Here is a 25,987-nt window from a genome sequence, read left to right on the forward strand (position 1 = left end):
ATGACCAAATAAACTATTGTAGTAATGGAGATAGAAGGGATTGGATGAGCTAAGAAAAAAGGGATAATGATATAGAAAATATTTAATTGGGATGCATTTAGGAGTAAAATTTGCAGGACATTAGGGTAATTGCATATAAGAGAGAAAAAAGTAAAATATCAAGGAAGACTCCATTTCTTGTTTGTGCAATTGGATATAGGCCTCTCCCATGCATTCAAATAGGGAAATCTCTCTAATGTAGGGAACAATCACAAGTTTGGTTTAGACATGTTTAATGTGAATTGTCTATGAGTTATCTAAGTGAAGATTCAAGTTAATAGCTAGAAACATGAATTTGTTCTGAAGATGAAAAGTTATGTTAAAGAGTCAAATGTAGGTGTTGTCAACATCTCTATGTTGTGATCAAAAGCATGTGTGTGCAAAATATTACATAGAGAGGATGCGGGGAGCAAAAAAAGTGAGATGTCAGATTTAATTCAAGTATAAAATTTAGGGAATGGGTGAGAAGAAAGATCCTAAGGGAGACAGAGAGAAGTTGGCATAGCAGAAAGAGACCAAGAGAGCATAGCTTCAAGAAGCCAAGGAGAGACCTCTCAAGGGAGAGGGTGTGATAAGTAGTGTGACATGCTGAGATAGCAAATTTCAGGGACTGACATATGATATTAAAAGCAGGTGCACAGAGGTCATTAAAGATCTTATGAAAAAGATATTTTCAAAATGATGTGTTTACTAGATGGGGAAGGATTAAGGAATGAATGGCAAGCCTGGGAGTAAAAACAGCTTCATCAGCTCTATTTAGAAATCTGCCTATCAAATAGTGTAAAGAAAGATAAAGTAGATGAATATAAGATACCGAGTATGGAGAAAGAATTTTATTTTTCCAAGATGGCAGGGATTTAAACATTTAAAAGCCACAGGGTGAAGATGAATGTAAGTATTCATTCATTTAATCAGTAATTATGGATCACCTACTATATTCCAAGCAATATTCTAGGCATCTGGGATACTTCAGTAAACAAACAGACACTTCCGCCACCATGAGGCTTATCATCCAGGAGGAGAGAAATAGCAATGAAGTGGATAATCAGTAATATAATTTTCTCAAAATGGTGGAGGATGTTTGTTTCTGAAACATAAGTAACAACAACAAAAAAATGTCTTTAGAGAGTAAGAACACACTTATTAATACTGTAATAGGAGTGGAAGAGAAAAGGATACATGCAGATACAAGTGGGCTTAAGGACTATAGATCAGTTATGCTGACATATATTTCTTTGTTAAAGAACAAGATGGTGGGGGTGGGGGAGGTGTTCTGAGTAGTGCAGTGAGCCACCAGCCTTCAACTGTTGACCTTTGAGATCTATGGCCGTGTTCCCACCAAGGCCACACATTCCCTGTGCTGTCCCCCGTTAATGACTGACCAGAGGAGAATGGTAAACCTGAGACCTTTCCAGCCATGAAGGAAAATGGACAACAGGCAATTTTTCAATGGGCAATTTTCATCCATGGGTTCCCCATTGGTCTGGTCAGTGTTAACATAGTAATAAGGATGATGGTGGCCCAAGACAATAGAGACCATGTGGTGGGGTTTAACTGCCAGGAGCCAATGGCCCACAATTACTTGCAACATGTAGCAAGGTCAGAAAAGCAGCCAAGGGACATGGCCCACTAAGAGTCATGGAGATGGTTCATAGGATATGGCATTATTAGAGGCAGCCAGTAGAGATGCTACTTAACATCTATAATCAAATTAAGGCAAGAATGGAGGAGACTTCAGGTGGTCACCTTATCAAGAAGTCATGCTCCATTGTTCAATTCATGAATCATGAGCCAGTTTTCAGATGTGGAACCCCTGAAGAGGTGACTCTGTTCCCCCCCAAAAAAGGATCTTGTAAAAATCACAGTAAGTAAAGATTCACAGTACTGTAAAGATTCTCTGTCTATTAGTGTCAAGTAGTATGCTTATTTCAGGTAAAAAAAAAAAAAAAAAAAAAGAGATGCTGGCCATATTTATACTTTTATCAATTTGCTCAGGGTGTAGTGATAAATACCAATGTGTAAGTGTATATTTAAAAGTGTGCCATCCTAGAATTCCAATGTACTCAGAATTAGCTAAGAACACTTCACAAAGGGTTTGCCATTTGGTGTAGGTTTTAAAGGATAGTTACGAGTTCACTAACAAAATAGGAGGTGAGGTAAAATCTCTAGCAATAATGTGTGGGTGACATTTTGAATTTACAAATGGCTTATGGAGATCGTCTTATTTCTGGAAATATTATTTTAGTTTTCAATACGCCCCAGATACATTTTGAATAATAAGAAAAAAATATAGTATATTTTATGAATGCAGAAACTTTACAAGATTTTTGGGTTCTAGTCTCAGGTCTACTACTCTATTATATACATGATACCTCTTCAGCATACTTCTTTTTCAAAGTTAGTTGTTTGTTCTTGCCCAAGGGAATTGATGAAAAGTGCTATTTACGTGCAAAAGAAAGAGCCAGCATTATGTAAAATATATTTTTCACGAACTACAAAAGGTAAACCAGATTACATAGTTTAACCATTAAAAAATAGTGTTCCTGCTTTCCATCACTGAATTACAGGAGAAACCACTGTGTTGATTTTGTGCAGAATCTGAGGAAATATCACTGTACAGTGTTGTTAATACATCTTCAAATTCTCTGTTCTGCAAATGTTCAACTACTAACACAATCTAAGTAAAAGTATGCCCTGTTGTCTTTTTCCACTGGTCATGCTTCAGTGCATTTCCAAATATATTTTTCTAAGATGATAAATTTGAATTCTAGCTCCAATAAACCTTTGGAATATTCACTAACCAAAAACACCGTAACAAAAGATCCTGCCCATATTCTCCTCTTTGGTAGGTCATAAGGACCTTGCATTTACATGTAGGATAGTCTCCAATTCTATTAAAGAATCTCTTGAAACAAAAGTAAGACAACATATATGAAAAAACAACTATTATATTTAACATAGAAGACAAATTGATGCCAACTGTCTATAAAAATTTCACCAAAACAAAATGGAATAACATTTTGTTGATATTTTTATTTAAATTTTTACTTTATTCTATTTGTATATTTATGTTTAATTTATTTCTAATCTTAATTATAACTTATATTTATCACTAATAGGATAGGGCTGGAATATATATGAATATATACATATAAATATGTATATGTATGTGTATATATATGTGTACACACATATATATGCAGGTCTGGATGTTAAAATAAAAAGCTCATTGAAAACAATACAAAAAATAAATAACCAGAGTGACTTCTAAATATGATTTATTTCTTTGTTTTCTTGATGTCAATATTAAAACGAGAATGGTCCAGGCTTAGATGGATTTCACTGAAAAACATTCCGTGTCCTGAAGAGAAGTAAACTTCACTTTTGGCAATAAATTCCAGAAAGGATTTATTACACACATCCTTATAAACAGGTAACTGTGACACAACCCTATTAAAATCCCAGTAAACTGTTCGTAGATATTGATAACCTGAATCTAAAATGTCCATGGAAAGGCAAAAACCTAGAATAGACAGTACAAACATTAAAAGTGAACAAAGTTGGAGGACTCATGCTATCTGATTCCAAGACTTATTATAAAGCTACAGTAATCACACAGCATGGTATTGGCAAAAGAATAGTACATAGATCAATGAGACAGAACAGAGAGCCCAGAAATAAATCCACACAAATACAGTCAACTGCTTTTTGACAAAGCATACTCAATAGAGAAAGGATAGTCTTTTCAAAAAATAGTGTTAGAACAATTGGATATCCATATGCAAAAAAATAAGCCTAGTCACAGACCTCATATCTTCCACAAAAAGTGACTCAAAGCAGATCTATATCTAAGTGTAATATGTAAAATAATACCACTTCAAGGGGAAAATGTATATGAACTTGGGATTGGTGATTCATTTTTGGATACAATGCAAAAAGCATGCTACATGAAAGAAAAAGAATATTATTTGGAAGTATTAAAGTTAAAAATCTCTGCTCTCTGAAAGACCCTCTTGAGAGAATGAAAAGATAAGGCACAGACTGGGAGAACTCTGTCAAAACACATCTGAAAAGTACTTGTACCAGAAACATACTAAGAACACTTAAAACTCAACAATAAACAACAAACAACCCAATTGAAAAAAGGGCCAAAGATCTCAACAGGCATTTCACCAGAGAAGATACACAGATGACAGAGAGTACATGTATAGATACTCGATTTCATTTGTCATGAGGGAAAGGCAAATGACCTCACCGAAGTACCACTACATACACATCAGTATGACCCAAATCCAAAAACTGACAGTACCACTTGATTGTGAGATGTAAAGGAACAGCAATTTTCACGCACTACTGGTAGGAATACAGACTGTTATGGGAACTTGGAAAGAATTTGGCAGTTCCATACTAAACTAACCCCAACCATGGCATACCGTGTCCTAAGCACTTGGCCAACTGGTTTAAAAACATAGGTCCACAAAAACCTTTGTGCAAATGTTTATGATAGTTTCATCCATAATTGGCAAAAGCTGGAAGCAACCGAGATGTTCTTCGAGAGGTGAATGGGTGCAACATTCTTCAATAATATTGTATTGTATTAACACTCTTCAGCAATAATAAGCAGTGAGTCAGTCTGAAAAGGCTGTGTGATTCCATTTACAGGGCACTCTGCAAAAGGCTAAACATAGGGAGGGTAAACACATCAGTGGCTACAAGAGATTCAGGCGTTGGGGAAGATAGTGCAGAGCCAGTAAAACTTGGAATTTTTGTAAAGTGATGAAAGTATTCTGTAGGCTACTGTAATGATGTGTATACATGACAGTGCGCATTTGTCAAAACTCACAGAACTTTATAGAAAAAAGAGAGAATGAACCTTAATAGCTGCAAATAATAACATTAAGAAAAAAAAAACATTTAGGAAGTTAGATAATCCTATGATGGATTGCAGAATGTGTCAAAACGGTCTTACTGGGTTTAAAAGTGTGTGAAACAATCTCCCTGAAGGGGGAGGGAGAGAAAGCTGCTCACCGAACATCGTAAATGACTGGAATCTGTAACACTAAATGTGAAAGAAACCTGACCTAAGCCCAGTACCATGGTTATAAGGTTGTTTCTCATGGCGGGGACAGGCTAACCTTTCTGGTGCTTCTGTATGTGTATACTCGAGCCCAACAGCAAAGTTGAAGATGGTCCCAAGATGGTGGCTACCAGGTTTCCTGCCACTGGAATGAGACATAACAGGTAAGCAAGGGAGACCAGTTGTTGTGTGGTAGCTATTGTTTTCACACTTTTAAAAGGTTAAAAAAAAAAAAAAGAAGAAGCAGCAGCAGCACTAGGTTATGTGGCCCATGACACCTAAAATGTTTATTATCTGGCCTTTAAGAGAAAACATTTGTGGACCCCCGACCTGAAGACTTGGTTTCATTTTTCTTCTGTTATTAAATCATGACAGCTTTGCCTATGAAGACAGAATTGTGGTTTCAGAGAAACGAAAAATAAAATTGGATATAACTTAAAGGGATCAATTTGTGAGGATCATACCTTAGAAGACAGCAGCATTGGAAACATAGTAACAACAAAAAAGTCTTGATTACAATGAGGAGAAATTACACTTTGTCAGTTTAGGTAGACATCAGAAGAACGATTGGAAGAAGTACTAACATTTCCCTGAGATGTCCTACAGATATAAATAGATGCAAATAAGTCTTAATTGGATTCAGATAAAAGTTCCATAATGAGTCATGAAACATCTTTCTGGAAAGCTCCAGAGGTTAAGATGGTTCTTTCATTTCTTCTTTGTAAGGAGTCCCTCATGATCACTATGTGTCCTCTCTGTGGGAAGGTTGCCTGTCCACAGAAGGCGGTGGGGAAGGGCAAGAGAGAGACAGTGTGAGCAGCTTCTGTGCGCGCGGTCCCTAGCTGTGTGACAGATGCCATACTGATCCTTCTCTGTGCCCAGTCGTTCTCAACTCTGCTTTGGGTTTGGTTGTGTCATGGCTTGTTTTATTTCACATTTTGATTTAATTTGAAAGTCTTTTCATCAATCAAATATTTTAGACTCTTCTAATTTGTAAACATTGTACTGTGGTAGAATAATTTACTGTCCTTCTTTTAGTTGTCTTGACTTACTTTTCTCTCAAATGTTTACTTTTGTATTTTGGGGGGACTTTTTAAACCTGTAAACTAAGAATTACCCTTGATAATTTTTTTCAGATGTCTTCAAGCATTATTGTGATTTTTTGAATCCAGGAATAAAAAAAAATCATCTAGGCTTTCAAAAATAAAAAGGATGGAGTAAAACAAGAAATTCACCTCAGATTTCTCTAAGATTTTAATAGACTTAAAAGATTCAAGGAAACATTTATGATCCAATAATTTGTTGCTCATTCAAAAAATCACATAAGGGAAAAGAAATCCAAGGGCATTACTGCACGTGTTAAGGATTGTTAATATTTACCTACCGAAAATCATGAGCATATTTCTTCCAAAATGTTTTTTATTTTACCAGACTACAATGTCTTCTTAGGCAAAAATTGGAGGACTATTTTTTGGTCACTCTGTAATGTTCATTTGCTCTTTTTGGCTTTGTACTATTTCCATATATTCAAAAATACTATAGCTTTATCATTAAGTGTTGAAATACTGTAAGTTTTCCAAATTTATTCTTCTTTCTCAAGATTGCTTATTTTTTTGGAATGAAGTTATTAATTTCCAAAAACCTTCTTTGGATTTTAAATGAAATTTCATCAGATCTACAAATCAATTTGGAAGACATCCTGTCAATTTGAACTATAGAACAGTGAGAACAGGCAAATGGTAACAAAAAGCAATACATGGATGGGTCTCACCAACCCAGTGTGGGATGAAACCAATCAGATAGGAAAGAGTGCAAGCTCTCCATGTATATGAAGTTCAACAACAGGCAAAAGCTCATCTTTGGTGTTAAACATCAGAGTAGTGGTGACTTTGAGAAAGGGCGGGTTCTTGATTTCTGGTGGCAGCCCCACTAGTATTCATGTAAGACCTGCTTGTTTGTGATGATTTAATGGGATATTTGAATGTGTAAACTTTGAAAATAATAGTAATTTAAAGCATTGCCAAACAACCTTGATGACATAGAAAATGCTATTCAACAATAGCACCTTCTAGAGAATTTAGGTACAAAAGTAAGATGAAAAAACTGTTTTTCTTTTAGTGGGGTTTTGAAATGGATTTTACAAAGAAAATCATTAAAAAATCATACCATGTATTCTAAGGTATTGAAAATTATCTAAGGCCCTGGGCCCACATATGTCTAATACAACGGGAAGAATAACAGAAAATAAAATATGAAGATATTTTACTGTTCCTGGCTATCATCTTGTTTGGCTCAGGTTTGGGGCCTCTTGGACATCCCTGAGCTGGAGAGGAAATGATTTTTGCATGTTTCAAACACACTTGAGTAATGTAGATTCCAAACCTAGAAATGAGTTTAAACTCCCAAGGGTTTGAGTTCCATTTACAGTTGGCAAAATGTGCCTTTCAAAAAAAAAAAAAAAAGGCACTATGGAAAAAAAAAAGCAAATTCCTACTACCTGAGCTGTTGAAAAATGTGATAACTGCTCTTTTGAAAGATCTTGAGCCTACATAAACCACCTGCTGTGCTGCTCAGCAGCGCCATGAGAAATGGGGATAAAAGAACACAGAGGATCCGAGGAGTGATGAAGGCTTAAAACTCTGCAAATTGAAATCTGGATAAGAAGGAAGGGAGATAGTATCTGAGATAAAACATTTTGCTTTTATAAGGTCTAATTCCCAGTTCCAAATTACCTCCTAATTTATTTAAAAGTTCAAAATTATCCTCTGTCCTTGGTTGGTTAACAAGTTTAGGTAAGAGACACTATGTCTAAGAGAATGATAGACCTGTGAAAATAGATTTTAAAAACTTGAGAAGTGAAAAATGAATATTCTTCTGCTTTCAGGAATGATCACTTACCCTGGAACAAGTCTAGGAGATAATGCCGAAGACACCAGTGATGGGGTTTTGGAATATAGGTGAGGTTCCGTGGGGTGAGGTCCGGAGCCACAACAAAGAAAGAATTCTTGAGACATCTTTGGTGCAAAATGGTGGCTTATTAAAGCACGGAGACAGGACCCATGTTACACCGGGGTTGTGAGGGGTAGCTGTTTATATCCTTGAGAGTTGGGGGAGGTAAGGAAAAGAGAGATTTTCAAAAGGATTTTCATATGTTTCATATGTTAAAGAAGACTCCCAGGATACCAGAGGCCTGGCCATGGTCAAGTTAAGGTTGTTTACCCCCCTAGCAAGGCATTAACATGAAGATAATTGGGAACTTCCTGGAAGAACATTACACTCTGCCCACTTCAATTCTCTGTCAATGGGCTGCAGGTCATAAAGACATTTAATTCTATCTACATTTCCTTCTGGAAGCTAGGTTATTGATAGAAATGCTTTGTTCTTGTAGGTTCTAAGACTCCTGTCTTGCAGGATTGTGATCTCTATAAGTTAACTATTTGTTTTTCCTTTCCTTAGCTTTAGGGCAGCCAGGAGTGCCTGAGGAATGTCACATACATCCCATGGAGGGGAGGCGTTGTGAGGTGTCAGCTTCTGCTTTGTCATCAGCTTACCTTCTATTCCCTCATCGCCAGGATGACCAATTCATAACTTCTTGGACTCCAAAGACTAGCTTCTGATGGGATAACAAACAGTTCTGATGCTCATCAGCCAGCATGATGACCAAAAATACTGGCTCTGGCCATGCTAAGTTGTATTAGTTAAAACATACAAGAAAAAAACATGTTATCAACTCTGAATACCCTTAGGCAGGGCTGATGTTCAACTGCAGTTCATTAGTATGGCCTCACCAATGGTTGATATTCACTGTCTATTTTCAATTATTGAGTCTAATATTGATCCACTTTTAAAACATTTTAAGTATTACTTTTGCTTCCTGGAATGTCCATTATCATAGTTATCTACTCCAGATTATAAATTCCTTCACTGGCAAAAGCCTTCCTTAAAAATGTAAGGTTACAACCATTGAGGAATCCCTCTAATACTTTGAAAAGACTCAAATTTAAATAATATATGAACTGTTTCTAAAGGAAAAAAAAAAAAAAACCTCACTGACTCCTGACTCCTATTATTTTTTCCTTAAAATGCTTTGTAAATATATATAAATGTAAAATTAGGAACAAATGCTTGTTCTTAAAACATTTATTCAAATATTGCTAAATGATATTTCCCAGTGTTTTCCCCTATATGCCTCTTTTGGCCCTTCAACTCTATAGTCTGCCCTGCAATTGACAGTCACCAGGGATCTTGCACAGAAAAGTGTCCTTGCTGGGCAGGACCCCCCAGAGCCCAAGCCCACCAAAAGATAAGTTTTGCATAAAACAGAGCAGCTTACAAAAAGTTTTGATTGTGTGTTTGTGTTGTTTTCCTGTAGAATAGAGACTGTTCACAGTATGAGATATATACAAGGGATTGGGTGGTAGGCATGTCTCTAGAACTTTAGAGACTCCCATTCAACATTTTGGAAACACTCCCAGAAAAGAGAATGACACCCAAATGGAATTTCTACGAAAAATGGCTTTTTCTAGGAAAAAAAAAACAAATGCATAGAGGATCACATCCTCCCCCAAGTCTACTGCTGAGGCAATAAGAGCCTTTAGACCTGACCATAGTATCATTTCCACACCGAGATTTGTATATCCTTGTTGGTAGATTCTTTATTGGTAATAATCCCAAACTGGAAGTAATCCAAATGTCTGCCACTAAGTGAATGAATAATCAAAATGTATATAGTCACACAATGAACAATAATCAATAGTACATCTTAGAATAAGATTTTAGAATATTATATTGGGCAGAAAACACATATAGTCAGAAATGCGTGGGTTTAAATCTAAATTCCACAATAAAAGAGCTGCATGACTTTGAACTAAGTATTTAAATTCCTTGAGGCGGTGCTTGGGAATCATCTGACTCTTGGTTTTGGCTCGAGTTGTGATCTTGGGGTGGTGGGATCGAGCCCCATGACGGGCTCCACACTCAGCGCAGAATCTGCTTGAGACTGTCTCTCCCTCTTCCTCTGCCCCTCCACCCTGCTCTTTCTCTATCTCTCTCTCAAATAAGTAAATAAATCTTTTAAATAAATCAATCAATCAATTCCTTGAGAATTGTTATTTTTCTCTGTTGATAAAAGTGGTATTATCTATTTCATGACTTTTTTGTGAATTATATTAAATAGCATAACCATTAATTATATTAAATAATAGCCATTTCTAGGTTCAAATATATTAACTAATGTGTAAATTAACACTGAATTATAATTTCCTCTCTAAAATGATATATTATTTAAATAAAAGACTCAAGAGAATTTATAATGTGGCACAGTGGCTCATCTAATATCATGGGGCTTTTTGGTGGTTCCTTTTTATTCTGTTTTATATTTAATGAATAATGGAAAATTGAGTTGTAACCACAAAATCAGAAATTAGAATTTGTCAAATAAATTGTGGTACTCAAATTATAAAAGAGCTTTACTTTTCTCATTTGAGGACATTAGTGATATTCTTAGTATCAAATATATATTCTTTATTTTTTCTAACTTAATTTACACATTCTATATTTTTAATCTAGAAAGTATGGATATTTTTATTAAATAGAATGTCTTTGAAAGTAACATGAATAAAACTAAGTAAAGTGCTTTATAGAACAGAAACGAAGTTTTTCCTTCTTTTTCTATACTATGTGAAAAACTATTAAAAATAGGATAGGGTATTTTATAGAAAAAAAGCAGGTGGTTTCCAGAACTCTACTTATTTCTGTCATTTGTTCTGTGAAGTATTGTTTTCAAATGGCTCATCAGACTTCAAAATGGATATAGAGAACCAGAGGGAAAAGAATGAAGGTGACGTTAACTTCTCATTTGCTGGTTAGGCAGAAGGACGCAATGTTGAATGAATTCGTATTTAAGCTGCCTTGTAGTTTGGTGCAACTGTTCTTGGAAGTCTAATGTTTAACTGTTTAGTAATATTGATTTGTAAGAAATTATAAAAATATCCTTTTGATAACGTCATCAATGGGAAAATATGGCATGTAATGGTGGTGCATTAAAATGAAAAAGTACTTATGATAATAAATATATTTAAGGTGTTAAAAAATAAAAAAAAGAGCCTATTATTTAGGATCTCTATAAACAGGAATGGAATCCTCAACAGGGCCTTCTGGAGTTTCTATTCTGTTCCTCTGGGCAATGACACTGTAATAACTTGGTTGCAGTGATGTTGTTTTGCCATAACAATAGCAGTGGATTTTTTTCCCAGAGGTGATGTGGATATCACCCAGCTTCGGGACACAATTTACCTTCTGCCTACAGTTGTATTTTGTTAGTACTGGATTTGAAATAAAATGAAGCGCCAATTGGTGTAGTTAGTCTTGGATCATTTCAATAACCGTGGTTACTGGGAAAACTCATTCAACCTCTCCAGGCTTTTTTTTTCCCCCTTGCCTATGTGAAATGAAATGATCTCTAAGATCCCCTGTAGATCTAAAAATTCTGATTACATTATTCAGTTCCTCATGAAGCTGTTCTAAACAATGAAAACAATTACAACCTAAATGTACTAATAAACGTATAAAGAAATTAAATAAATATAATATAGGTATTGCTCTATATTCATTATAAATTAGTCTTTAGTGACTTATAGACAATGTGAAACACAATAGCACTTCTCTTTACACCAATGCTCATTTAGGTGAAAATGGTACATAAGACTGATGTGCTAATTGCAAACATAGAAAATTTTAAACCTTTTTGATTCACGCTCAATAAGCAGTGACTAGAAAGAAAATTTTATGATACATGTTCTCAGGTTATGTATTCCTTGTTAGATCTTTGCATATTTTAAAATATGGTGTCCTCGATATACAAAGGTTTCACCTCAATTATGCTATTTGGTTTGATTGGCCGACTGCTAGCAAATCCTTGGACACTCTCCATTAAAACTGTTGTCATAGCTTACTTCAATAAATATGTGATGTTACATTGCCCAAACTAATTTACTTGAATGATTTGGGTAAAAATGAGTTTAACTATGAAGATGAGATCTTTTTACTAAACAATGTCATAACTAGAACTTAATGCAATACCTTTTCTATTAATTTTGACAAGTTTTCTAAATGTCGGTTCATGGGCTTGCAACTATTGTTCCAACATCTTTGAGGACATTTTGTATTACTTTGCTCATTAAGCAGCTACCAAAAAAGTGATTTGACCTGGGTCAGACACTAATTGGGACTGCTGTCTGTCTTTGGATACATCTGCCTTTGGAATGGCCATAGCTATAGCAAAATATAGTGGGTTTTTTTTTTTTTTAAATCATATTTTTCCAGAAAAATTAATTGTCCCTTGGAATAATCTAACAATGATATATGCTTATCAAATAAGTTTTATAACATGCAATTAATTTTATTTTTTATTTTAGTGGACTTATATGTCTAGGTAGATTGTAGTGTTGCTAAGGACTTTTCTCACATGTCATGTATGGTGGCCATATACATAGTTGCCCCTGAAACAATAGGGGTCTGAACTATGTGGGCTCACTTATATACAGATTTCTTTAATACAGTACAGTACTGTAAATATACTTTCTCTTCCTTTAATTTTCTTAATAATGTTTTCTCTTCTCTAGCTGACTTTAAGAATACAGTGTATAATATATATATATATATATATATATATATATATATATATATATATAAAACATACAAAATACATATTAATTGGTTGTTTATGTTATCAGTAAGGTCAACAGTAGGCTGTTGGTAGTTAAGTCTTCAGGGAGTCAGAAGTTATATGTGGATTTTTGATCAGGTCGGGGGTTGGTGCCCCTAATCCTCATGTTGTTCAAGGGTTGACTATAATATGGATGATGTAGCTTTTTCGTTTTTTTTCTTCTCTGTTTTTTTTTTTTTTTGACAGAATTGCCTCCATTGACTACCACACAAAAGAGTAATTCACAGATTTTAAAAACATATATTAAAATACAATTACAAATTATTTTTTCTATGCTGTTTAATGATACTTTTGTTAACATTTAATAATTTGAATAACTTAGCTTTTTAAGGCAGTTTTATAAATGCTGTAAGCAAACTTTTCTGAAGAGCTTCCCATAATCAGTCTGTCTTCCCCCCTGTTCACATATTCATCGAGGATTTATTATGAGGAATTAGCTCCCATGATTATGGAGGCTGAGAAGTCCCACAGCTGGCCGCCTGCAAACTGACGACCCAGGAGAGCTGGTGGTGTAGTCCGGTCTGAGTCTGAGAATCAGGGGAGCTGATGGTGTACATCTCAGTTCAAGGGCAGGAAACCACCGTCCCAGCAGAGGCAGGCACGCAGGGGGCAAAATGAAGCCTTCTTCCTCTGCCTTTTTGTTTTATTCGGGCCCTGGGTGAGTTGGATGAAGCGCATCCACATGAGGGAAGTCAGTCTACTTTAGTGAGTCCGCTAATTCAAATGCTAATGTTTTCCAGAGATACCCTTGCACACACATCCAGAAATAATGTTTTACCAGCTATTTGGACACCCTTTGGTCCAGTCTAGTTGACATAGAAAATTAACCACCATGGTCATTTTTCTTCTAAATAAATAGTAGAACAGTATGTGCTCATGTTAACTATACGCTCTTTCTCTTTTTATTAAAAAAAAGAAAAGGAAACTTAGAGAAATGTTGAAAAAAATGAAACCATGAGCAGCTGTATACCTTTCACCCAGATATACCAATTGTTCATTTTTGATACATTTTCTTCATTTGCCTGATTTAGTTTTAATTAATTGATTGATTGGTTTTTTTGTTGCCACTGAATGATGTGAAACATTATCAGGCTTTACTCCAAGTATACATGTTGGACCTCCTTGACGATTGATTGCTTTGGGCTATTTTCCCGTGTGGCTCCAAGCGAGCCCACCAGGCACACTGGCGGCTGCATTCACAGCCTATATGCAGACGTACACCTTTGTGTCTCCAGCTAAAACCTATCCACCAGGCTTCAAATCCATGGGCTGTTCCCACCAAGCTCAACACATCCAAGATGGCATCGGTGCTATGCTCCACAGCCTGGTCTATCCGGTCTTCCTTCACTCAGTTCTCTCACGTGTGTTCATCCTGTCACATCAGTTTTCTCTCCCCAAATCCAGTCTATCGTTGAGTCTTGTTGATTTTACTTTATAAAAGTTTGTCTTTTTAATATCTCTCAACTTTCCGGGAAAGCTGATTCGCCTCAAGGAATGGAATGATGCTTCATTGCAGAGATGAAGCCCCATGAGTCTGACATCACCACGCTGACCTCTGCCTCAAAGCAAGCCCCCGGAGGTGCAGGCTGCTGCTAGGTCTGTATCTTCTGGTGGCTGCTGACCCGGGTGCATGGGGAGATGGTGTGTGAGTAGTGCATGGATGACAGGAAACCGGAAGACGGTAACTTAGCTGCCTTCCTTTTCCCCCATGTGGCTTTAACTCCCCTGGAATTTTATTTTATTTATTTTATTTTTATTTTTTAAAGATTTTATTTATTTATTTGAGAGAGAGAATGAGATAGAGAGAGAGAGTATGAGAGGGGGGAGGGTCAGGGGGAGAAGCAGACTCCCCGCTGAGCAGGGAGCCCGATGCGGGACTGGATCCCGGGACTCCAGGATCATGACCTGAGCCGAAGGCAGTCGCTCAACCAACTGAGCCATCCAGGCGCCCTCCCCTGGAGTTTTAAAATACACTGTGGATCACCTTTTAAAGCTCCTCAGGAAGCCAGATCTCATGGACAGCTTTTAGTCCACGTTGGGACGTGGTGAAGAGTCAGGGTGTGTCGGTCACTGGCCTGAACGTCAACTGGTCAGGGTAGGCCTGTCACCACAGAGCAGGTGACCAGCAGCTGTTATCCATACTGCTGTTTCAAATGCTCTTTTCAAATTGCTTCCCAGTCCTTGAATTCCGTGCCATCTGTTTCTTCCTGAAACAGTTCACTTTCTATTTGCCTGGTTACCTCCTGCTCTTCTTCCTACCCATCATCACTTTCTCAGAGAAATTTCCCCCCAAACTTTCTTGCCTTGAGTCCAAATTATCTCATTATATGGTCTCATGACATAGCATAACCATCTGGGATATTATTTTTAGAGTTTAAATTTTATATTTATTTGTCACATTCCCTTACTGGCTGTTTTCTTCCCTAATATACATTCATTGCTAAGAAGCCAAATGCATCTATTAACTCCTCTGTTTAATTCAACATGGTTTCACCACTGCCCAGCATAGTGCTAGAATTGAGCGTGCTCGAATGAATAACTAAAATTCTCAATTTCGAGATAAAACATTTGACTACTTCCTGGGGAAACAATCCTAGGAGCAAATATCTTCCTCATAACTACTTATCTAAACCACCAAATAAATAAATAAAATATGTTTTATATGATTTTGCTTGATTTTTCAGATGCCATGAGGGGCAAATAAATCGGGATTTAAGTGTGTCAATAATTAAGCCACTGAAGTAATTCCAGGAATCCCAGCTACTGGTTTAGAGCAGGATAAGCAATATATTTTGATTTCCTCTCCTCCAGAGTGAATGTATCCAGCTAAGGATTTTAATTGAAGCTGGTGGTTGGTCAGAAAACATAAAATAAGAGTGTTCTTTTCCTTTGACTTCAGAAAGAAAATATCAGACCGCAGAGGTGATTTTTAATGAAACTATTGTAAAGAATTGGTTGCTGCCATTGATTTTTCCTAGCAAAATACCAATATATGAGTTGGTATAATTTGAAGCAATTGTGCTGTATTGTATTCCCCATAAGAGCTTTTTCTCCGTCTAAATAGAAATTGAGTCTCAACAAGAAAATAATCTTTGAGCAAATCATATTTGGAAATATATTCAAAAGAATAAAATTGATAATATTTTAGACTTAATATAGTTCATCTTGCTTTTGAGTACTATTTTATATGCCTTTTCATATTTATAGCTATATTTTCTCCCCCCAAATTGACATTTAACTCACTTGAAATAACAATATATTGAAAAATAAACCTTTTTTTAAAAAGTGTGCTTCCTTCAGACAACTCTAAACATTTGGAAAAATTCATGACTATCCTCTGAAACAAATACAATAAAGAATAAATGTGTTAACTGCATTTCATATGGTTAAAGATTATGTGTTTGGAATTCATATTTAGCTTTTGCTAGACTCAGAATCAGGTTTTCTCTAGTTAGGAGAGGCATTTCTTGATTTCTTTCACTCACTTTCTTACTCTCAAACTTAGACCACCGATGTACGAACATTTTAAAATATTCAGTTCTACAGGAAATATTTTTGTATGAGCCAATGTTTGTCAAACTTCAAAAATAGTTTTTGAAGTTAGTTATTTTGTAGAAATACCTTATTTTGTGAAGTAGGGCATTAACACTATAAATAGTACAGGAATTGTGGGGAAATGTGATTATCTCTAATATATTGTACTCTTTAAAATCAGGGTGACATGGGATATCCTTTCTCATTTTGTCTATCACAAATTTTATTAAATCAGAAGCAAAGAAGTATCCTGCTTTATTTAGTCTCACCTACTTTTTCTTAAATATATCGTATTTAGAAATGATAGGGAATCAGAATTATAATTTGTTGAGATAGGATAGGAAGCATACCCACACAGATACAAGTTCCAGTGGATAGAATGCTCTGAGTGGCTCTGTTACCGTGGTTTTTCATACTGCGGGACCACCATGATCATCACTATGAGTGATATGCATATGAAAGTACGTTAGTGCTTTTAGTCCATATTATCAACATAGAGTCTTGCATTTATCTAAAGATATTGTAAATAATAAAAACCTAAATGATGTTTATCGAACTAAATTTCCTATTTTTTCCAAATACAAATGTTTTTTGTACTATGGAAATCTTTTTATTAAAATATAATTTTAGTATACTTTCATTAATTGAAATGTTTTTCAGAGTACATTGTCATTAATAGACTTTTTTTCCTGATTTTTTTCAGACCACCTGCTAGGGACTTCCAAATAGCTGTCCTTATGTAATACTCAATACTTAGAAGTAAAAATACATTTTTCCAACGATGTAAATTACATTTCTCTTCTTCATTGAGCTGATGGGTTAAGCTGCCTCCCATTTACCCGGCTTTACAGTAAAGTTAATACTTTGGAGGTCTTCAGGCCTCCTACCCATCAACATTGTTTAATTTGGCCTTTGATATTAATAATTATCAGTGGAGCAGAGAGCAGGGAATTTTGCCTCTGAGCGCCCATATTTTGGACGACAGTCATTAAAGTTTTCAGTTTTCCCTGTATGCTGAATGCACATAGATGTCCACTTCCATTACTCGCTCTGAGCTCATGGCTCACTGGCACCTCTGCTGTCCTTGTGCTCAGGCCACGCTGGCCTCCTCACCTTTCTTGAAACCCCCAGGCACCCTCACCTTGCAGGGCGTTCGCATTTGCTTCTCTTTCAGCCCCACTCTAACCATACCCACTCCAGCTTCACACAGCCCCATCCCCAAAGGCTTAGAGCATCTGCTGCAACATCCCTGTTCCTGCTAGGTCTTCCCTTATTTACATATTTAAAATTGCCGTGGTCATCACAAGACCTTATCCTCCCGTCCTCCTGAACATTCCTCCCTAATCCTGCTTTTCTCCGTGGAACATATCATTGTCACATCCACAGTACAATGCATTCCATGTATTTACTTTTTTAGTACTACGTGTTTCCTCCCAACCATAACCATCTAAAGGCAGAGATTTTTTTGCCTGTTTTGTTAGCTCCTGGCTCCCCCAGACTTGAAGCAGTGACTGAGAGCTGGCCCATGATAAATATATGCCTCCTGGATAAATGCGTTCGTTCAGCAGTACTGAAACTCATGATTTTGGCACCTAGTTAATAAGAAAAATCTAGTTAAAACAGAAGGACAGATGGTGAGTGTTATTGATTACACTGACCCATGGGCCACGTAATGAGCTGGAATGCTGCTGAGAGGGTGTGCAGTCTAGCACAGTTTGTCCCGAAGACCGAAGTTACTGCTTTGTTTGGCTGAAATTGCTCTTCCGTTGTGGTCAAAAGAAGTGCAGTCAGTCCCTCAGCATGTGAGCACAGGACAGTCCACCTTTTCTTTCTGTCCCGTATCCTTCCCTGATTGAAGAATCATCAGAAACTCTTTAAATGTTAGCAATGTACAGCCATTCTAAAATGCGAGCACGCATGGCTTGTCCTCTTTTCCCCTTCTCCAGTCAGGATTCTGATGCCTCCATTTCTATTGCTAAAGCTGTTCTAATTGAGGCCTGTATCATATTTTGCCTGGATGATTGCAATAGTTTACTTACATTTTACTATCTATCAAGAAGAAAACACATTTCAAAATAGTATGTGAATATGTATTTTAAATAGTTAATATATTTATATAGTTATATCCATACGTTTTCTAATAATTCAGCATTATTACAGAATAATTCTATTTGGCCTCCTTATGTGATTATTTTAATATAGTTCTCCATGGTTTATTATATAGAAAGTGACTGTACAACTGGCTAGTCCCTCATTAAAGATTATGTAAGAATAAATTACTCCTTTTACCTTTTGTGTCCTACAAGCTCGGCCAGGCGGTGCGGCCCAAGGAGGCGGTGGAGGAGGGCCGTTCCCGGCCCCAGGCTCACCCCAGCGCTCCAGGCCGCTCGGCCCCCATGCCTGCCCGCTCGGCCCCCATGCCTGCCCGCTCGGCCCCCATGCCTGTCCGTCCGCCCTGCGGGAGCCCCAGGTGACCAGCGCCATGTCCAGCCAGGTGGTGGGCATTGAGCCTCTCTACATCAAGGCAGAGCCAGCCAGCCCTGACAGCCCAAAGGGTTCCTCGGAGACCGAGACCGAGCCCCCCGTGGCCCTGGCCCCTGGGCCAGCTTCCACCCGCTGCCTCCCAGGCCACAAGGGAGAGGAGGATGGGGAGGGGGCTGGGCCTGGCCAGCAGGGTGGTGGGAAGCTGGTGCTCAGCTCCCCACCCAAAAGCCTCTGCCTGGCCTGTGGGGATGTGGCCTCGGCTACCACTATGGTGTGGCGTCCTGGGAGGCCTGCAAAGCTTGCTTCAAGAGGACCACCCAGGGGAGCATCGAGTACAGCTGTCCGGCCTCCAACGAGTGCGAGATCCCCAAGCGGAGACGCAAGGCCTGCCAGGCCTGTCGTTTCACCAAGTGCCGACCGAGAGATTGCGGTCACCATCAGCTGGGCCAAGAGCATCCCAGGCTTGTCGTCACTGTCACTGTCTGACCAGCTGTCAGTCCCGCAGAGCGTGTGGATGGAGGTCTCGGTGTTGGGTGTGGCCCAGCGCTCACTGCCACCGCAGGAGGAGCTGGCCTTCGCCGAGGACCTGGTCCCGGATGAGGAGGGGGCGCGCGCCGCCAGCTTGGGGGAGCTAGGGGCCGCATTGCAGCAGCTGGTGAGGGACTGCGGGCCCTGAGGCTGGAGCGTGAGGAGTACGTCCTGCTGAAGGCCCTGCCCTGGCCAGGTCAGACTGTGCACCGTGAGGATGCCGAGGCTGTGGAGCGGCTGCCAGAAGCTCTACACGACGCCTGAAGCAGGCCGGGCGGGCCCCTGAGGGGTGCTGAGCGGCGGCGGGCGGGCAGCTGCTGCTCACACTTCCGCTCCTTCGCCAGACAGCGGGCAAGATGCTGGCCCATTTCTATGGCGGGAAGCTGGAGGGCACAGGCTGCTCTTGGAGATGCTCGAGGCCATGATGGACTGAGGCAAGGGGTGGGCATGGGTGGGGGTGCTGGCAGGACCCGCCCAGTACGGTGTCAGCCCCAAGGGGGCAGAGCTGGGGTCTGGGCAGTGCCAGGGCAATACTATCAGCCCCTGGGAGCAGGCCCTACGCCCTCCCCTCCCCGCTCCCACGGGGTCTTAGAAGCTGGGAATGTGTGTGCCCAGCCTCTGGGCACAGTGCTGCCCCTTGCCAGCCATAACGTGCCCCCAGAGTGTAGGGGCCTTGTGGAAGCCATAGGGGGCTGCAGGGGATGTGGTGGGGGGGGCAGAAGCCTGACCTCAGGGAGGGAAGGGAGTGGAGGCCACAGTCTCCCAGTGGGTGATGCTTTGGCTGCTGCTTAATCCAACACCCTCTCCAGAGCAGAGGGAGATTTGGAGAGCAAAGGCCCCTGCCCCCTTCGCTCCTCTTCATCATTTGCATTGGGCTTTACTGCCCCCCCCTTGAAGCAATAACTCCAAGCAGGCTCCAGCCCCTGGACCCCTGGGGTGGCCAGGGCCCCCCGTCAGCTCCCACCCAGCCTCCTCAGGGGGTAGGGAGAGCACTACCTCTATGCCCCGCAGAGCAATCACACTATATTTATTTTTGGGTTTGGCCAGGGAGGTGCAGGGGCATGGGGCAAGCCAGGGCCCAGAGCCTTTGGCTGTACAGAGACTCTATTTTAATGTATATTTGCAGCGAAGAGAAACCACTTTTCTTTTTGAACCTTTAATGAGAAAAAGAAATATATCGAGCTCAAGAACCAAAAAAAAAAAAAAAAGAATAAATTACTCTTTTCAAAATATTCAACACGACAAATCCTATACAAAATTTTAAAAAGGGGCGCCTGGGTGGTTCAGTTGGTTAAGCATCTGCCTTCAGCTCAGATCATGATCCGAGGGTCCCGGGATCGAGTTCTGCATGGGGCTCGTGCTCAGCGGGTACCTGCTTCTCCCTCTCCTTCTGCTGCTCCCCCTGCTTGTGCTCTCTCATTCTCTGTCAAATGAATAAATAAAAAAATCTTTAAAAAATTTAAAATAGGGGCGCCTGGGTGGCTCAGTCGTTAAGAGTCTGCCTTCGGCTCAGGTCATGATCCCAGGGTCCTGGGATCGAGCCCCACGTCTGGCTTCTGGCTCAGCCGGGAGCCTGCTTCTCCCTCTCCCTCTGCCTCTCCCCTGCTCATGCTCTCTCTCTCTCTCTGTATCTCTCTGTATCTCTCTGTCTCAAATGAATAAATAAAAAAAAAACTTTAAAAAAAAATTTTAAATAAAGAGGAGTCAAACCAACATTTATCAGAAATGGATGCACATGGATATGTATGTAAGTTTTGGTTGGAGTATATTTAATAATCATGATTCACAATGACAAAGGCAGGATGACCTAAAGCAATAACATCAATTCTCTATAATTAAGTATTTCTATACATCATACATTTTGAAAGAGAAGCTAAAAAATTTAGGCAAGAGGAGTTCCAACACAATAGCAGGGAAGGCGTTCATAGCTTTTGAAAATTGGATAGATAGGTGGGTAGAGGCAACTTCACAGTCACCTACAAGACATCGTGGACGTCAAGAGAAAAGCTGTAGGAATGACAAGAAAAAGGATGCAGATTCTAATAAGCGTATGTAAAAATTGTTGAACGTTTTTATCAAATCAATACAGGGGATTTAAAAGATTTTCCTTATTAGAAAGGAAATGAAATTCCAATAGAATGTTGAGGAACAGGCAACATTTTGTTTGCTGCTGGTAGGAGTGCAAAGTAGGATACATACTCTGGATGCTTTTTCACCTACGATGTACTTTGATAAATGTCTTTAGTCATTTCTTTTCAATAAGTAATCTCGGACTTGTCCTAACTTTTAGCTAAAAAACTCCATTACAGCGTTTTAAAATAAATGTTTACTACTTGTCAATCACAGGTCTACTAGCTTTACAATATTAACTAATTTAATACCCAGAACAAATCTAAGATCTAGATTTTATTATCACCAATTCATTAAAAAGAGGTAAGGCCCAGAAAAGTCATTTTCCCACACTTTACAGTTAATAGGCAGAAGAATCCCACAGGTCTGAATTAGACCTTGTTCTCCTACCGCCTAGGTGACTTAGGAGCTCCAGGCCTGGGAAACAGATGGAATGTGAATAATAAGACAGTATCTTAAACATGCTTTTGATCATGGGAGTGCTACATAAATATTAAAGCTGTTTTTCATAAGAATATTTAGTAAACTAATATTTAAATAAACATTTTTAAAACTCCCTTACATTTGCTAAAATCACTTATATTTAAATGAATTTAACTAAGATTATGCATGATTTATGAGACCAATGTTTTTATTATATTTATTTTTTCATCTATTTTTGCAGTACTTTTTTTTAAAGACTTTATCTATTTATTTGGCAGAGAAAGACACAGAAAGAGAAGGAACACAAGCAGGGGGAGTAGGAGAGGAAGAAGCAGGCTTCCCACAGAGCAGGGAGCCCGATGTGGCACTGGATCCCAGGACTCCGGGATCATGACCTGAGCCAAAGGCAGACGCTTAATGACTGAGCCACCCAAGCGCCCCTGCACTACTTTCTAATGTACAAATGCCATAGTTTGGGGGAAAAGCTTTTTTTTATAAAAGAAAGAATAAATTAATTGAATTTTTTCCTGGGTTGCACATTTATATCTTTCCTCTTTTTAAAAATGTTTCATAAGTCACAAGTTCATTGTGGAACTATAACTGACAGCTCTTTTTATAGACTAGCAAGTGTGGTAATGATTATTACAAATAAAATTTATCAGAAGTCTGAAATCTTCATTAATTTTGTCTATAATGTTGATTCATATCATTAAAAAATCTCAATTTGAACTGAAATACCTAACGATTTCTATTTTTTTACATTATTACTGTTACACAAGCATTTTTTTTTAATTTGAGTAGACACACAGTATTACATTAGTTTCAGGTGTACAAGTTAGTCATTTGACAAGTTTATACATGATGCTTTGTTCACAAGTGTAGCTACCATCTGTCCCGTTACATTGCTCTCACAATACCACTGACTTTATTCCTTATTCTCTGCTTTTTATTCTCACGACTTACTTATTCCATAACTGGAGATCTGTATCTCCCTCTCCTTTTCACCCATTTTGCTTAACCTCCCACCCACCTCCCCTCTGGCAACTCTAAGTTTGTTCTCTGTATTTATAGTTCTGATTCTACTTTTTGTTTATAATTTTTTTAGATTCCATTTATGAGAGGAATCATATGGTATCTGTCTTTCTCAGTTTTGACATATTTCACTTAGTGTAATACCCTCTAGGTCCATCCATGTTTTCTCAAATGGTATGGTCTCATCCTTTTTTTTATAGTTGTATAATATTCCATAAAATATATGCCTCTTCTTCCTTATCCATTTGTCTACTGATGGACACTTGGGTTGCTTCCACGTCTTGGCTATTGTAAATAATGTTGCAATAAACATAGGGGTGCATATATCTTTTTGAGTTAGTGTTTTCATTTTCCCTGGGTAAATGCCTAATAGTAGAATTATTGGATCATATGGTATTTCTATTTTTAACTTTTTGAGGAACATCCATACTGTTTTCCACTGTGGCTGCACCAATTTACATTTCCACTAACAGTGCAGGAGGGGTCCTTTTTCTTCACATCCACACCAATACCTGTTGTTTCTTATCTTCTTGATTTTAGCCATTCTAACAGGTATGAGGTGATATCTCATTGTGGCTTTGATTTGCATTTCCCTGTTGATTAACAATGTTGAGCTTTATTTATTTACTTATTTTAAGAATCTGGTGATAAGTAAAATAATTGTGAGGGAAAAAAGTTTCCCAATTAACATACCATGAAGAGAAAGAAGGCATTTCAAAGTAAAACTGGAAAGTTATTTGAAGCATTTACAGAGCTTTGATCTAGACTGAATAATATGATGACTTTTACCTGCCAACATATTATGATATGCAAATATATTCATGTTTTAAACTATATGAAAATGCATAAAATCACACTGAAAGTACTAAAATATTGTTTGTTCAGATTAGACCACGATTCTGATGAGAACAGAGAGGAAGATGGACCCACTGGCCCATTGATGACAATGGAGCCACTTCTTCCAGTTAAATCAGTGAGTGAGGAAGACAGTGCAAATCATTGTCATGCTTAGCAGGATAACTTCATAGATGTTTTTAGTATTATAATCACAGGATTAAAAATTTTGTTTATCAATGAAATTAAAACTGGAGGAAAGCACACTAATATATCAATTGTTTTGCTTGACTTTGTTTTCCGTATTTTCAATTTATACCGGAACTTAATATTTGAAAGTAAATAAGCTGGATTTTTTATACAATAAATTAAAAAATATAGAGGCATATTGAAGTCTAAGTGTTTTACTTTTACACATCTATATCCATCCACAAACCTCTCAGAAGAAATCATTGATTTCTAGTTTTATCCTGCATATGATTTGAATTTAGATTACCAGCAGTGACAGCAAGAGTTAACATAACCACTTATGACTCTTTCTCCTGGTTCTCTCACTTGGAATGTCTGGTGCTCTATTTGATCTCATCATAGCTTGTGATTGCTTTCTACAAAAATGATCTCTTAATTCCCAGTTCCCTCATTCCTCTGTTTTTGCAATTTTCTCACTTTGTAAAGATCCTATCCAAACCACCAGAAAAGTTTATCAAAACCTCCATTTTCAAGTATTATATAGAAAAACTGGGAACCCTCTCCCAGTGCACATTGATGGATACTCCTCTTCAATATTTGAGCTAATAGTGACCTGTCCGAAAGGTTGGGTGATGCTGGGACTAACGAGGTATCCTGATGACAGAAAAATAATTTTAGTGTCACTATGATTTTCTATGATCTGAAGATTTTCTGCGCTAAACTCTTTTATTGTAAGTAATAAAGACAGATGATCCAAAGAATATTTTAATGTACTGGTTCTGTATCATTGTATTCACATTTCCACAGAGATATGGTCTCATTACAAGAAAGCACTCATTTTTATATGCCTTGACTATAACTTCAAGTGCTTTGCTACAGAATAGCTGAATCACATAAGTTACAATGGTAGTTTTATCACTTAAACAATTTTAGCATTTTTCAAAGTATCTAACTTAAAAAATTAAAGAATTTTATTTTTTTTAAGATTTTATTTATTTGAGAGAGAGAGAGAGCACAGCAGGGGGAGCAGCAGAGGGAGAGGGAGAAGCAGGCTCCCCGCTGAGCAGGGAGCTCGATGTGGTGCTCCATTCCAGGACTGAGAGATCATGACCTTAGCCAAAGGCAGACGCTAAACCAACTGAGCCACCCAGGCGTCCCAAAAATTTAAAGATATTTTAAATAACCCATCCTCTATCTATTATAAATTTTAGCAATGATGTTAATAATATTAGTAGCATCTACTAGTTATTAAATATTTACTAATTTTTAGTGTAGAGTCATCGTATCATTCTAAATGAGAAAAACTGTTATTCCTAGATTTAGGACAAAAAACTGTACTAAATAAAGTAATATTTAGAAACATTTAGACTAAGTGAGATAGGAAACACGGACCTGATAACCTGCACTTTGAATCTGCCTTCAAATCCTATGCCCTCACAATGCCCTCTGGATGCCTCGGCCAGCTTTTATACTTCCTCCAATTATAAGTGCAATTTGGAAGTTATAGAACAATTGATCAAAGACAGTGCATGACACACTCTTACTTGACTTTTCCTTTTTTTCTTTGTCTCTAGCTTTTCTTTAGGGCCATGTTGGATGCTTTACAGCTCTGAGACTTTACTAGGGGGGCAGTTCATAATACTTTCCTGGGGACTGAGCATTTCTCCCAGAAACAATTCAGGCCACGGAGCAAGTAATGAAATGAGAACAAAAAATATTTCATATCCTGGGTTTTTCCCTTTCCTATACATCAATAGGTAGTTCTTTCCCATAGTTATGAAAGAGGTTACGTTAACTTAGTTTCAAAATGTTTTTTTTTTGTTTTGTTTTGAAAGCAACTACTAATATTTCCTGGTTCTTGAGGGAATGATAGGAGATGCGCACTGTAATCTTTTCTCACTTTGAGAACAGCACTTTCTGGGAGGAGGGAGAGTATTTTTCACTGACACTCTTACAAATTATGATTGTTTCTTTTTATGTCAGTACTCAAA

At 38.0% G+C, this 25,987-nt stretch overlaps 1 pseudogene; it reads left to right on the forward strand.

Moving 5' to 3' along the window:
- The window catches only part of LOC144379876 (steroid hormone receptor ERR1-like), a 140,156-nt pseudogene extending 120,335 nt beyond the window's left edge, over positions 1–19,821 (forward strand).
- The last annotated feature ends 6,166 nt before the right edge of the window (positions 19,822–25,987 follow it).

Source organism: Halichoerus grypus, chromosome 13, assembly GCF_964656455.1.
Source record: "Halichoerus grypus chromosome 13, mHalGry1.hap1.1, whole genome shotgun sequence".
NCBI lineage: Eukaryota > Metazoa > Chordata > Mammalia > Carnivora > Phocidae > Halichoerus > Halichoerus grypus.